Source organism: Salarias fasciatus (genome assembly GCF_902148845.1).
Source record: "Salarias fasciatus chromosome 23 unlocalized genomic scaffold, fSalaFa1.1 super_scaffold_20, whole genome shotgun sequence".
NCBI classification, from domain to species: domain Eukaryota; kingdom Metazoa; phylum Chordata; class Actinopteri; order Blenniiformes; family Blenniidae; genus Salarias; species Salarias fasciatus.
In genome coordinates this window covers 7,144,708-7,156,742 of record NW_021941230.1, presented here as the reverse complement: position 1 = coordinate 7,156,742, position 12,035 = coordinate 7,144,708, and the positions used below count along the sequence as shown (strand labels likewise).

The window sequence follows — 12,035 nt, the reverse complement described above, 5'->3', positions numbered from 1 at the left end:
TGCATGAGTTTCTAAGCGTGTGTGTTTGTCTTTCACACAATGTATCTTGTGACTGGATTAAGTTGATAATTCAGCGCCAAGGACAGCACTATGTTGACAATATGCGAACAGGGGTGTCAAACAGCAGGCCCGTGGGCCAAAACGGACTCAAGAACAATGGACTCAATACATCACTGAGATCCGAGCATCGGCGATGCTGCCATAAAAGCTGACAACCAACATTTCATTGCATTTTGCACCAGAAGCAGCATGAACACCAACTTCCAAATCCCCCATGATGCACCACTCAGCAGTATCTATGAGTCCGAATGTCTATTTTTCCCCAAGGATGGTGAAGCCACGACAGGCCCTTCTCTGTCTCTCATCAGCAAGTACTCGCTGCATTGTACATTGTCGTCATTTTCTGCAATAACTGTTTGGTTTTTTTTGTGAAAATGTCAATATCTTCAAACATATCAACAAAGAAAAGTTTAAATTCAAAGGTTATTGTGAATTAAAATGGTTTTGTGAGAATCCCGAAATTTTCATCATCAGCACCATAATTCAAATTTTTAACCCACAGGTGTCAAAAACAGTCATGTGAACAGCTACTCTCGACTGAATGGTGACATCTGTGGAGCATTTAATAATATAGAATGACTGGACAACACATTAATGCACCTCAGATTTTCCAGTGGCTGATAAGCGCACTGCTCAAGGGCCAGGAGGGAACTGTGATCATGACTGCAACACAGATTGTCCTCTCAGTCAGTCATTGAACTGAAAAAAAAAAATGTCATCCAATACGAAGATAATTACTATTATCTTACTATCGTAACAGCAGAATAACTATTGCAACAATACATCATAAGAGTAAAAACTCATCTGTTTCACAACGGTCTAAACCAGCTCATGTTCCCTATTAGTGGATGAACAATGCAACACTTTGTGAATTCTGCTTCACAATGATAGGAAGAGTCGACATCAAAGGATCATCAAACAACGTCGCCATGAACGCTTGGCCGCCACAGGCGAGTCGTCTTTCACCATTTGATGAAACTAAATTTCAACTTTTAAAAAATGTCAAGGTTTGTGTGGCTCAAGATGTAGGCGAATCATTTTGCTTCCAAATTGAAGCTAATGAAGTAAAACAATCCACCAAAAATCTTAATTTTTAATTTTCACACCCATTCTAACTAACTTTGCCATGAATGTGTCAAACAACTGTTCTTAGTACAATAATGAACGGCAGACATTTCACACATGTCAGGATCAATGTATTGAGATTTCTTTGTGAGGCAACATCGCCAATACAATTTATGAAGTTTACAAGGACTGGCAAAGAGAATTGAAATGAAAAACACCAAATTTTAAGGACAACATACTTTATTCTCCCATGCAATGTTGCATAGAAAACACATTAGATGGATGAAAAATAAAGGTTACAGTTCCTTGGACTTCGTCATTGTCGACATGAAAAGACTTGAAACTGATCCACCATGTGTTCCAAGCCCGAACAGGACGGTCGGTGTTCATCTGTCTGACACTCTTCTGTTGTGGGCCAGTACTCAACCCAGGTCTTCTCATCAAGCATGTACCAAAACCTGAAGAGTGGAAAACAACGAGCCAGATACACAGGAGCTCATGATGAACTGATGTGAGAATAGATTATATATAGAGCAGAAAAGTCTGACTGCACGTACGTCTGTTCTTGGTCATCTCTGCGGATGTCTTGGGACGAGCCCATGATGAGATACGTTTTACCCTTTTGAAGACCTACAGCCCCTCTGCAGTGCTGATGGCTGAGGAACGAGCGCAGTTTACCCATAGGACCAACATCAGTGTTTCCTGCCATGATGACAGCACAGACAACTTCTTTTAATTCCATGTTAGAGACACGTAATGCCTTCCTGTTGGCACTACAGTCAATCGTTTGAGGAACTGCAGTTATATCACCATTAGTCAACTGCTTTTAGCTTGACTAACTTAACAAAGGCTTGTGTGATGAGCTGCAAGCAGCAACCAGTAAATAGATGTCGGGATGAACGAGTTCATGTCTCATACTAACAGGAGCTTTATTAAGATCCTCTCTCTTACACATGTAAAAGAGATCTGTGGATAAAACTGGAGGTATAAAGATTGTTTGGCCTTTAACAGGCTAAAAATGTAAACAAAAATATATTAAAAAAAAAAACTCACCTTCTTTGATGACGTCCAGTATCCTCACAGTGTAAGTGTCTGTGGACAAATCAGCTACTGTCTCCTCCAGCTGTACTTTGTATGCTGTGTAAAAAGTGAGAGACGGATTTGTTGTGATATGTTCTTTCCCACATAGAGACACTTTCATAATTGGAGAGAAACATTTTTTTTTTTTTCTTACCAAACTCTGTTTTGTTGGTCAGTGTAGCCTCACAAATCTTAGCGCTTCGCTCATCATTGCTGATTTTGCCCTTCTTCTGCAGACTGCAGCTCCCTGGAAGCAAAAACATGAAGACGACGTGTGAATGTTCAGGTCTTCTGAGGTCAAGAAAGACAACCAGACAGTGTTTTACTCTTCAGCTCACATCATCCAAACTGCTGAATCTCATTCACCTTCGGCGACGCATGTGCATTCACCACCTCTGCAGAACCACAGAGGCTGTCCGGCTCTCCTCTCTGGATGGTACAACTTCACTCATTTTGTTTCTGCTACAACAAAGAAAGTTTATGAGGAACAGCTTTGCGCTACTGAACCATGGCGACTCGTGACCCGGAGACTCACCTTTATAGTATTCATAGACAGAAACAGCCGCCGGCTGTAAGACGCCCACTTTGAGTGTCTGTCTGACCCTAAAACTGATTTCCTCCGGTCGTATGTGAGAAACCTGTGGAGCGACGGGGGAACCGGATGTTATTGAAGCAACACCGTGGTGAGGAGGGGAGATGAGGACGGTGACAAAGATGGCCGCACCTTGTCAAGATAGATGATGAGCGAGCCTCTTTCTGACAGCACGGTGTTCATCTCATGTTTTGCAATGGTGCGGGCTCGTCCCTGAGACAACTGTGTGCACACACACACACACACACACACACTCACATTGTAACTACAAGGTTGTTTTTAAAGAAAGATGATAAAAACAGACAATATCTTTTGTTGGAGTTTTAAGACCACATGAAATGAAAACATTTCTGCAGTTTTTATCTTGAATCTATAAGATTACACGTCCTACATCCATTAACGCTCACAAACTATATAAATTATGATTGCTCTAAATGTAAGCTGCAGGAGTGAATCCAAGTAGTGTTAAAGCAGTGTGAGGCAGCCCTGCAGAGGACCTCTTTGGGGACGTGATCACAAATGGGGTCCAAGAGTTGGTCTGAAATTATAAAAACCTAACAAGTACAATCTGGAGTTTGATTGGAGAAACTGGCTGAGAGAGTGGAGGGTCTGCAGTGTTTGGCTTCATTATAAAAGTTTGACCATTTCACAGGCAATCTGGGGGGGAAGCAGATACTGACAGATATCCCAACAGTGTTGCACAGTGTAGCATTCAATACACCAACTTTTAAACTTTACTCAGTGTGGATGTTTTTGAAATTTCTCACCAGGTTCAAGTCATCTGTATCCACAGTGAAGCCAGGCAATAATCCAATGTCCAAGATTGTCAAAGTGGAATCGCGCTCTCTGTCATTGTGCCTGTATAAAATGAAAAATAAGAGAGGAACTACAAAAAGTCAAACATGCTCACTTATCAAAAGACTGATTTCAAACAAGCAGGACAAGAGGTGAGCTTCACTTACAAGACCTCTATTCTCAGCCGGAATACCTTCTCCTCAACATCCATTTTCTCTGAGAAAGGAAAGCATCAGATTACCGAAAACATCATAAACACAGGTAGGTTAACATATAGCAGAAACGGAAAGCAGCAGGTTACCTGGGATGAGCTCCACAGACATGTTGAACCTCTGACAGTCACTCTGTTTTTCTTGAGGCAGAGCATAGTACACGGACACCATCTGAAACAGATGGAAGAATAATGTAAATATTAACAACGTTCACAAAAGCTTGAAATTATATTGAGGAAACACAAAGCTGATATCTCACTGTTACTGTTGCTGCTCCTGATCCTGTGGCTCTCACTGTCACGTTGTGGTTTATACCATTACTCTGTTGAGAATTTTAGATGTACACACACACACACACACACACACACACACACACACACACACACACACACACACACACACACACACACACACACACACACACACACACACACACACAGTCTCGTATTTCTATCCTTGTGGGGACCTTCCATTGACTCCCATTCATGTCTAGCCCCTAACCCTGACCCTTACCCTAACCCACACCACAACAAAGCCTAACCCTAAAGAAATGTTTTTGCACTTTTACTTTTTTCAGTAACAACAACATGGTCAAGAAAACACTGTTTCTCCTACTTAGGACCGGAAAAAGGTCCCCACAAGGCACGTCGTTGCACGTTTTGCTATCCTTGTGGGGACATTTGGCCCCAACAAGGATAGAAATACGAGAACACACACACACACACACACACACACACACACACACACACAAAGAAAGGTTAGAAGGGATCACATGCGTGTTTTCTGAGTGTGAATGGAAGAGTGTGCTTCCACCTTCAGTGTTCTTGTGAGGTGGTGGTTTCTTCTGTTCACGTTGAACTTGTAAGGCTTCGGCCTGCCCGGCATCAAAATGTCCACGTTCAGGTCGTACTCTGGTTTTACAGCACTGAACCAGCACTCTGATAGAGCCTGGTACACCATGAGTGTCGCCTGGAGAGAAAACAAGGAGGAAGAAAATGTGAGGCGAAGGCGATGAGTAAACAAAGAAAGTCCACTGAGGACAAAGAGTAGAGGAAGTTTTGTTGTACCTGGGTTGATCCATAGCCTCCGCCCACAAGCTGCTGCTGGGTGAACCATCTCACTACAGGCCTGGCATCTTCAAAAGCCTTCATGAACAGAAGAGTAAAATTCAGGTTCCTCAGTCCAAAAAGGTTCATTGGTCTTTCCAAGTTATAATCCAAAAACAAAGGTTCTTTTCCAAAGACCAGGGAGGTATTTTGTTATTTACCTGACGGTTTCGGCAGCTGTCAGCTGTCTTCTTCAGAGAGTCACGTGATGTTGTTGTGACGTATCTTGTCAGCTTTTTTATACAGGTTTTGGCGCTATTCTCCCACTCTGAAGCCTGAATTTTTTCCCTCATAAAACACCTGGAAATAAGTGTGGAAGCACTGAAATAGCTTGAAAACACAATTTTACTAAAGCCTGGGGTCTTACATAGTTCAGGTCAAAATGTCAGAGCAGTACTACAAGAAATGAGTGTTTCACACATGTATTTGTACTGCTATGCCCCAGCGGGGTCAATTTTGGACATCCTCTGTATACCCTCTGGATGCCCTCTGTACAATGGTATATGTTGGTTTTTGGCCCGTTTTTACATTATTTTCACTCCAAAAACTCATAAAGTACTCAAAAAAATCACTTCAGATAGGCTTCAGTGTGGGATAAGGCACTCGGATTGAGAGGAGCAGGGATAGGCAGCAGGTGCATCCCGCAGCAGATATCTTAGAAGTCACAAAACCCCGCTAGTGGGCCAGCGAGCCATTCAGCAAGCTCATTGGCTACCAGCCCTGTCAGTCAAACGTTTCCACCGACGTGATTGGCTCAGAATTCATTGACGACGAGTGATGACGACCGATGACGTGGGCCCATCAGTTTCAGCAGCGGTTGGCTGGTTAGCCATCGGAGGCAGGGATGAGCCACTTCATTGGTTGAAATATGATGAATAAGCAACGGAAACCGATCAGTCGCCATATTGGATATCCTCAGCGCGAGTGAGAGAGGTCTGGATGTTTTTATCTGATAAAAAAAATGGATTATTATCGGACGCGCACGCGGAGAGACGCGCCGCGTCTAATTCTGGATTATTTGCTTATTTCAAGAGATTTTTTGGACAAAAGGCTATACTTTCTAGCTTTGCCTGGATGCATACGTTTGTACTGTGGCAGTTTTTGCTGGATTATCTGGATTATGGATCATCTGTGATCAGTTATGAGCCTCCAAAGGTGAGTTGCGCTGTTTATTTAATTTGCTGTATGTTGGACAAATGTGTTTATATTACCCGCTGTGGTAATCACATCTGAAAGTGGTTTATACCAGTGGATTCATGAGAATATCAGCTTTCTAACGGTACATAGTGCGTCTGTGGAATTTGCAAAATGCGTCTGGATATTTGATAAATGCATCGGGAGAAGTTGACTTAAGAGGTTAAAACAGACAAAAAGTGAATTTTGCATGATACAGTCCCTTTAAAATAATAAATGAAAATTAATTTGGATTCAGAGAAAACAGAACTACTCATGTCATAACACAGATGGCAGAAGAAACTGCTAAGGCATCTGATAATGACAGATATCCCATTGGCATTGATGCTGACCTGCGGAAAGCCTTTGACATTATAGACAATAAAATACTACAGAGGAAACTGGAGGAATCTGCTCTGAGGCACAGCGGACTCTTGGCTAGAAGGCTGTCTACAAATAGATTGTACATCACCACAGATGAGTCAGAACAGAAGAAACTTGAACACAGACTACTTTTACAATGTAAAACATTGAAATTCATTGACCTTTTGTAAACTACATTGTGACGGAGTCACTCTGACGGTGGCCGCGGCACAGCGCTGGAGCTCATTAAAACACACATTACACTCACCTGTGTCTTTTCTCCGTTTGTCTGCTCCGTTCCCCGCATAGTTGGACATTGTTATTCACCGCAGTAGTCGTGGGTGCACACTCGACCGCTGCCAAATCATCCTCCTGCCATAATCTATCACCCTGCAAACTTTTTCACCAGTATTCATGTCCCATTCACGTCCTCCCACAGCCAAACCGAGCTCCGAGTTCACTTCCTGTTTATAGCCGTCAGATGGGGAAACCCGGAAGTGACGTCATGATGACGTCACTGAAAGGTGCAAAGTTCAGCATGAAAATAATTTATTTTTGTTTCGGACCTATTTTGAGATGCAGTGGTTCGACTGTTTGTTTCTGTATATTTCTTAACAAATTACCATGAATTTATTATGGGGATTTATTATGTTTTGTGGGAGAAAACTGTGATTCCCTTGTTAATTACCTGAGGGGAGGGGCCTGTGGTGTTAAAAGGAGGCCCATCTCCACCTGGGAGAGGGTGAGAGTCAGACTTCCCTCTGACTGAGAGAGAGTGGGAGCCTGCCAGTGTTGGTTTTGCGTTGTTACAGTGGAGGTGACAGAAAGCCAGTGAACTTTGTAAGAATTTTCTTTTTCCTTCCTATTCTTTTTGTAAATATTGTAAATAGTTTTTGAGCTCCTTGTTTTGTTCTGCACGTTGGGATTACGTTGGGTGAAATAAACAATCTCAACATCGTCAGCACCCTCGGCTGTGCCATCATTTTAACAACAGACAAGGATCCGCATCACATACATCTATCAAGGACAGATTCTACATCATTTGTTTGATGCATTTAAATGTTTATTTCATTAACATGTTTGTAAGAGAGATATCAATTGATTCTTTCAGAGGATTTTTCCTTTTCAACGTTTCCTTTCCTTTTTCTCTTTCCCTCCTCCCTTCCTTTCCTCTGTGTTCGGAATGATATCAGTTTTTCAATGTTCTCAGAGGTTTGTTTTGCTTTTTCAATGCTTCATCTTTCCTTCCATCCTTCCCTCTGTGATGGGTAATGATGATATCCCTTATTTCAGAATTATTCAGTATGTCGGCATTTAACTTCCACAGGAGGTTTCTAACCCTTTTTCTCTAAGTTGATTGACACTTAACTAGGGCTGTGGTCCGATACTCCGAATTGTCTTTATTTTACATTCTCTTACTCTGAAACGTTCACTACTGAACATAAAAAATAGTCTATTCTTGAACAGATTCTGTGTGGGCATGAGTCGTATGTGTAATCTCTGCTTTTGGGATGTGGTTCTCTCCAGACATCGACGATTCCAACTTCTTTTATAAATGAATTAACTTTGTTCGATAATGAATTTTCTTGATTAATGGATTTTGATACATCTAATTGGTGGTTTACTCGAATATTAAAGTCTCCACAGATTACTACTCCTTGAGAGTTTACCATTATGTCAAATACCTGTCTATAAATGTTAGATTTCTCCTTTTTGGTTGGGACACCTCTCTCTAAGCTGTCATCCCCTGAGACCCGGAAACCATCTTTCTTTGCTTCCGTCCTTCCCTCTTTGGTCATAATGATATCATTCACTTCTTTCAGCGGTTTTCCTTCTTCAAAGCTTAATTTATTTTTTCTTTCTTTGCTTCCATCCTTCCCTCTGTGGTCTGGGGCCGGGTCACGGGGGCAGCAGTCTCAGCAGAGATGCCCAGACTTCCCTGTCCCCAGACACTTCCTCCAGCTCCTCTGGGAGGAGCCCAAGACGTTCCCATGGCAGCCGAGAGACATAGTCTCTCCAGCGTGTCCTGGGTCTTCCCCGGGGTCTCCTCCCAGTGGGACATGCCCGGAACACCTCCCCAGGGAGGCGTCCAGGAGGCATCCTGAACAGAAGCCCGAGCCACCTCAGCTGGCCCCTCTCGATGTGGAGGAGAAGCGGCTCCACTCCGAGCTCCTCTCTGGTAACTGAGCTCCTCACCCCATCTCTAATGAAGCGCCCAGCCACCATACAGAGGAAGCTTGTTTCAGCTGCTTGTATCCGGGATCTTGTCCTTTCGATCATGACCCAAAGCTCATGACCATAGATGAGGGTGGGAACGTAGATTGACCGGTAAATCGAGAGCTTCGCCTTTCGGCTCAGCTCCCTCTTCACCACAACGGACCGATGCAACAACTGCATCACGGCAGCCGCTGCACCGATCCGCCTGTCAATCTCACGCTCCATCCGTCCCCCACTCGTGAACAAGACCCCAGGATACTTAAACTCCTCCACTTGGGCCAGAGTCTCTCCACCGACCTGGAGAGGGGAGGCCACCTACTTCCGGTCGAGGACCATGACCTCGGATTTGGAGCTGCTGATCCTCGTCTCTGTCGCTTCACACACGGCTGCGAACCGCCCCAGTGCAAGCTGTAGGTCCATGTTCGATGAAGCCAACAGGACAACATCATCTGCAAAAAGCACAGATGAAATCCTGTGGTTCCCGAACCGGACCCCCTCCAGCCCCTGGCTGCACCTAGAAATTCTGTCCATAAAGATTATGAACAGAACCGGTGACAAAGGGCAGCACTGCCGGAGTCCAACATGCACCGCGAACAGGTCCTACTTACTGCCGGCAATGCGGACCAGACTCCTACTCCGGTCATACAGAGACCGGACAGCCCTGAACAAGGGGCTCCGGACTCCGTTTTACCGAAGCACCCCCCACAAAACACCACGAGGGACGCGGTCGAACGCCTTCTCCAAGTCCACAAAACACATGTGGACTGGTTGGGCGAACTCCCACGAGCCCTGGAGCACCCTGTGGATGGTATAGAGCTGGTCCACTGTTACACGACCAGGACGAAAACCGCATCAGTCCTCCTGAATCCGAGGTTCGACTATCGGTCGAATCTTCCTCTCCAGAACCCTGGAATAGACTTTCCCGGGGAGGCTGAGGAGTGTGATCCCCCTATAGTGGGGCACACCCTCCGGTCCCCCTGGACTGCCAATCCAGAGACACCGTGGATTGGGTGGCAGCCGACGGCAGGGTGCCCGGTGACCGGATCCTCAGACGCAGAGATGTAATGATGATATCAATCATTTTTTTCCAGCGGTTTTCCTTCTTCAATGCTTAATTTCTTTTTTCTTTCTTCGTTTCCATCATTCCCTCTTTTGTTGTGATGATGATATCACTTCTTTCAGTGGTTTTGCTTCCGTAATGCTTAATTTTTTTTTTCTTTCTCTGCTTCCATTCTTCCCTCTGTGGTCTGGGGCCGGGTCACGGGGGCAGCAGTCTCAGCAGGGATGCCCAGACTTCCCTGTCCCCAGACACTTCCTCCAGCTCCTCTGGGAGGATCCCAAGGCGTTCCCAGGCCAGCCGAGAGACATCGACTCTCCAGCGTGTCCTGGGTCTTCCCCGGGGTCTCCTCCCAGTGGGACATGGCCGGAACACCTCCCTCGGGAGGCATCCAGGAGGCATCCTGAACAGAAGCCCGAGCCACCTCAGCTGGCCACTCTCGATGTGGAGGAGAAGCGGCTCCACTCCGAGCTCCTCTCTGATAACTGAGCTCCTCACCCCATCTCTAATGAAGCGCCCAGCCACCATACAGAGGAAGCTTGTTTCAGCTGCTTGTATCCGGGATCTTGTCCTTTCGGTCAGGACCCAAAGCTCATAACCATAGATGAGGGTGGGAACGTAGACTGACCGGTAAATCAAGAGCTTCGCCTTTCGGCTCAGCTCCCTCTTCACCACAACAGACCGATACGACTGCATCACGGCAGCCGCTGCACCGATCCGCCTGTCAATCTCACGCTCCATCCGTCCCCCACTCGTGAACAAGACCCCAGGATACTTAAACTCCTCCACTTGGGCCAGAGTCTCTCCACCGACCTGGAGAGGGGAGGCCACCTACTTCCGGTCGAGGACCATGACCTCGGATTTGGAGGTGCTGATCCTCATCTCTGTCGCTTCACACTCGGCTGCGAACCACCCCAATGCAAGCTGTAGGTCCATGTTCGATGAAGCCAACAGGACAACATCATCTGCAAAAAGCAGAGATGAAATCCTGTGGTTCCCGAACCGGACCCCCTCCAGCCCCTGGCTGCACCTAGAAATTCTGTCCATAAAGATTATGAACAGAACCGGTGACAAAGGGCAGCACTGCCGGAGTCCAACATGCACCAGGAACAGCTGCAACTTACTGCTGGCAATGTGGACCAGACTCCTACTCCGGTCATACAAAGACCGGACAGCCCTGAACAAAGGACCTCGGACTCCGTATTCCCGGAGCACCCCCCATAAGACACCATGATGGACGCGGTCAAACGCCTTCTCCAAGTCCACAAAACACATGTGGACTGGTTGGGCGAACTCCCACGAGCCCTGGAGCACCCCATGGAGGGTGTAGAGCTGGTCCACCGTTCCACGACCAGGACGAAAACCGCATCGCTCCTCCTGAATCCGAGGTTCGACTATCGGTCGAATCCTCCTCTCCAGAACCCTGGAATAGACTTTCCCGGGGAGGCTGAGGAGTGTGATCCCCCTATAGTGGGGCACACCCTCCGGTCCCCCTGGGCTGCCAATCCAGAGACACCGTGGATTGGGTGGCAGCCGATGGCAGGGTCCCCGGCGACCCGATCCTCAGACACAGAGATGCAATGATGATATCAATCATTTTTTTCCAGCGGTTTTCCTTCTTCAATGCTTAATTTCTTTTTTCTTTCTTTGCTTCCATCATTCCCTCTTTTGTTGTGATGATGATATCACTTCTTTCAGTGGTTTTGCTTCCGTAATGCTTAATTTTTTTTTTCTTTCTCTGCTTCCATCCTTCCCTCTGTGGTCTGGGGCCGGGTCACGGGGGCAGCAGTCTCAGCAGGGATGCCCAGACTTTCCTGTCCCCAGACACTTCCTCCAGCTCCTCTGGGAGGAGCCCAAGACGTTCCCAGGCCAGCCGAGAGACATAGTCTCTCCAGCGTGTCCTGGGTCTTCCCCGGGGTCTCCTCCCAGTGGGACATGCCCGGAACACCACCCGAGGGAGGCATCCAGGAGGCATCCTGAACAGAAGCCCGAGCCACCTCAGCTGGCCCCTCTCGATGTGGAGGAGAAGCGGCTCCACTCCGAGCTCCTCTCTGGTAACTGAGCTCCTCACCCTATCTCTAATGAAGCGCCCAGCCACCATACAGATGAAGCTTGTTTCAGCCGCTTGTATCCGGGATCTTGTCCTTTCGGTCAGGACCCAAAGCTCATGACCATAGATGAGGGTGGGAACGTAGATTGACCGGTAAATCGAGAGCTTCTCCTTTCGGCTCAGCTCCCTCTTCACCACAACGGACCGATGCAACAACTGCATCACGGCAGCCGCTGCACTGATCCGCCTGTCAATCTCACGCTCC

General features: G+C 46.4%; 1 pseudogene; it reads right to left on the bottom strand.

The window, feature by feature from the left end:
• Nucleotides 1–1,441: 1,441 nt before the first annotated feature.
• On the bottom strand, nucleotides 1,442–4,955 carry LOC115383613 (complement C3-like; annotated as a pseudogene).
• Between the last annotated feature and the right edge of the window lie 7,080 nt (nucleotides 4,956–12,035).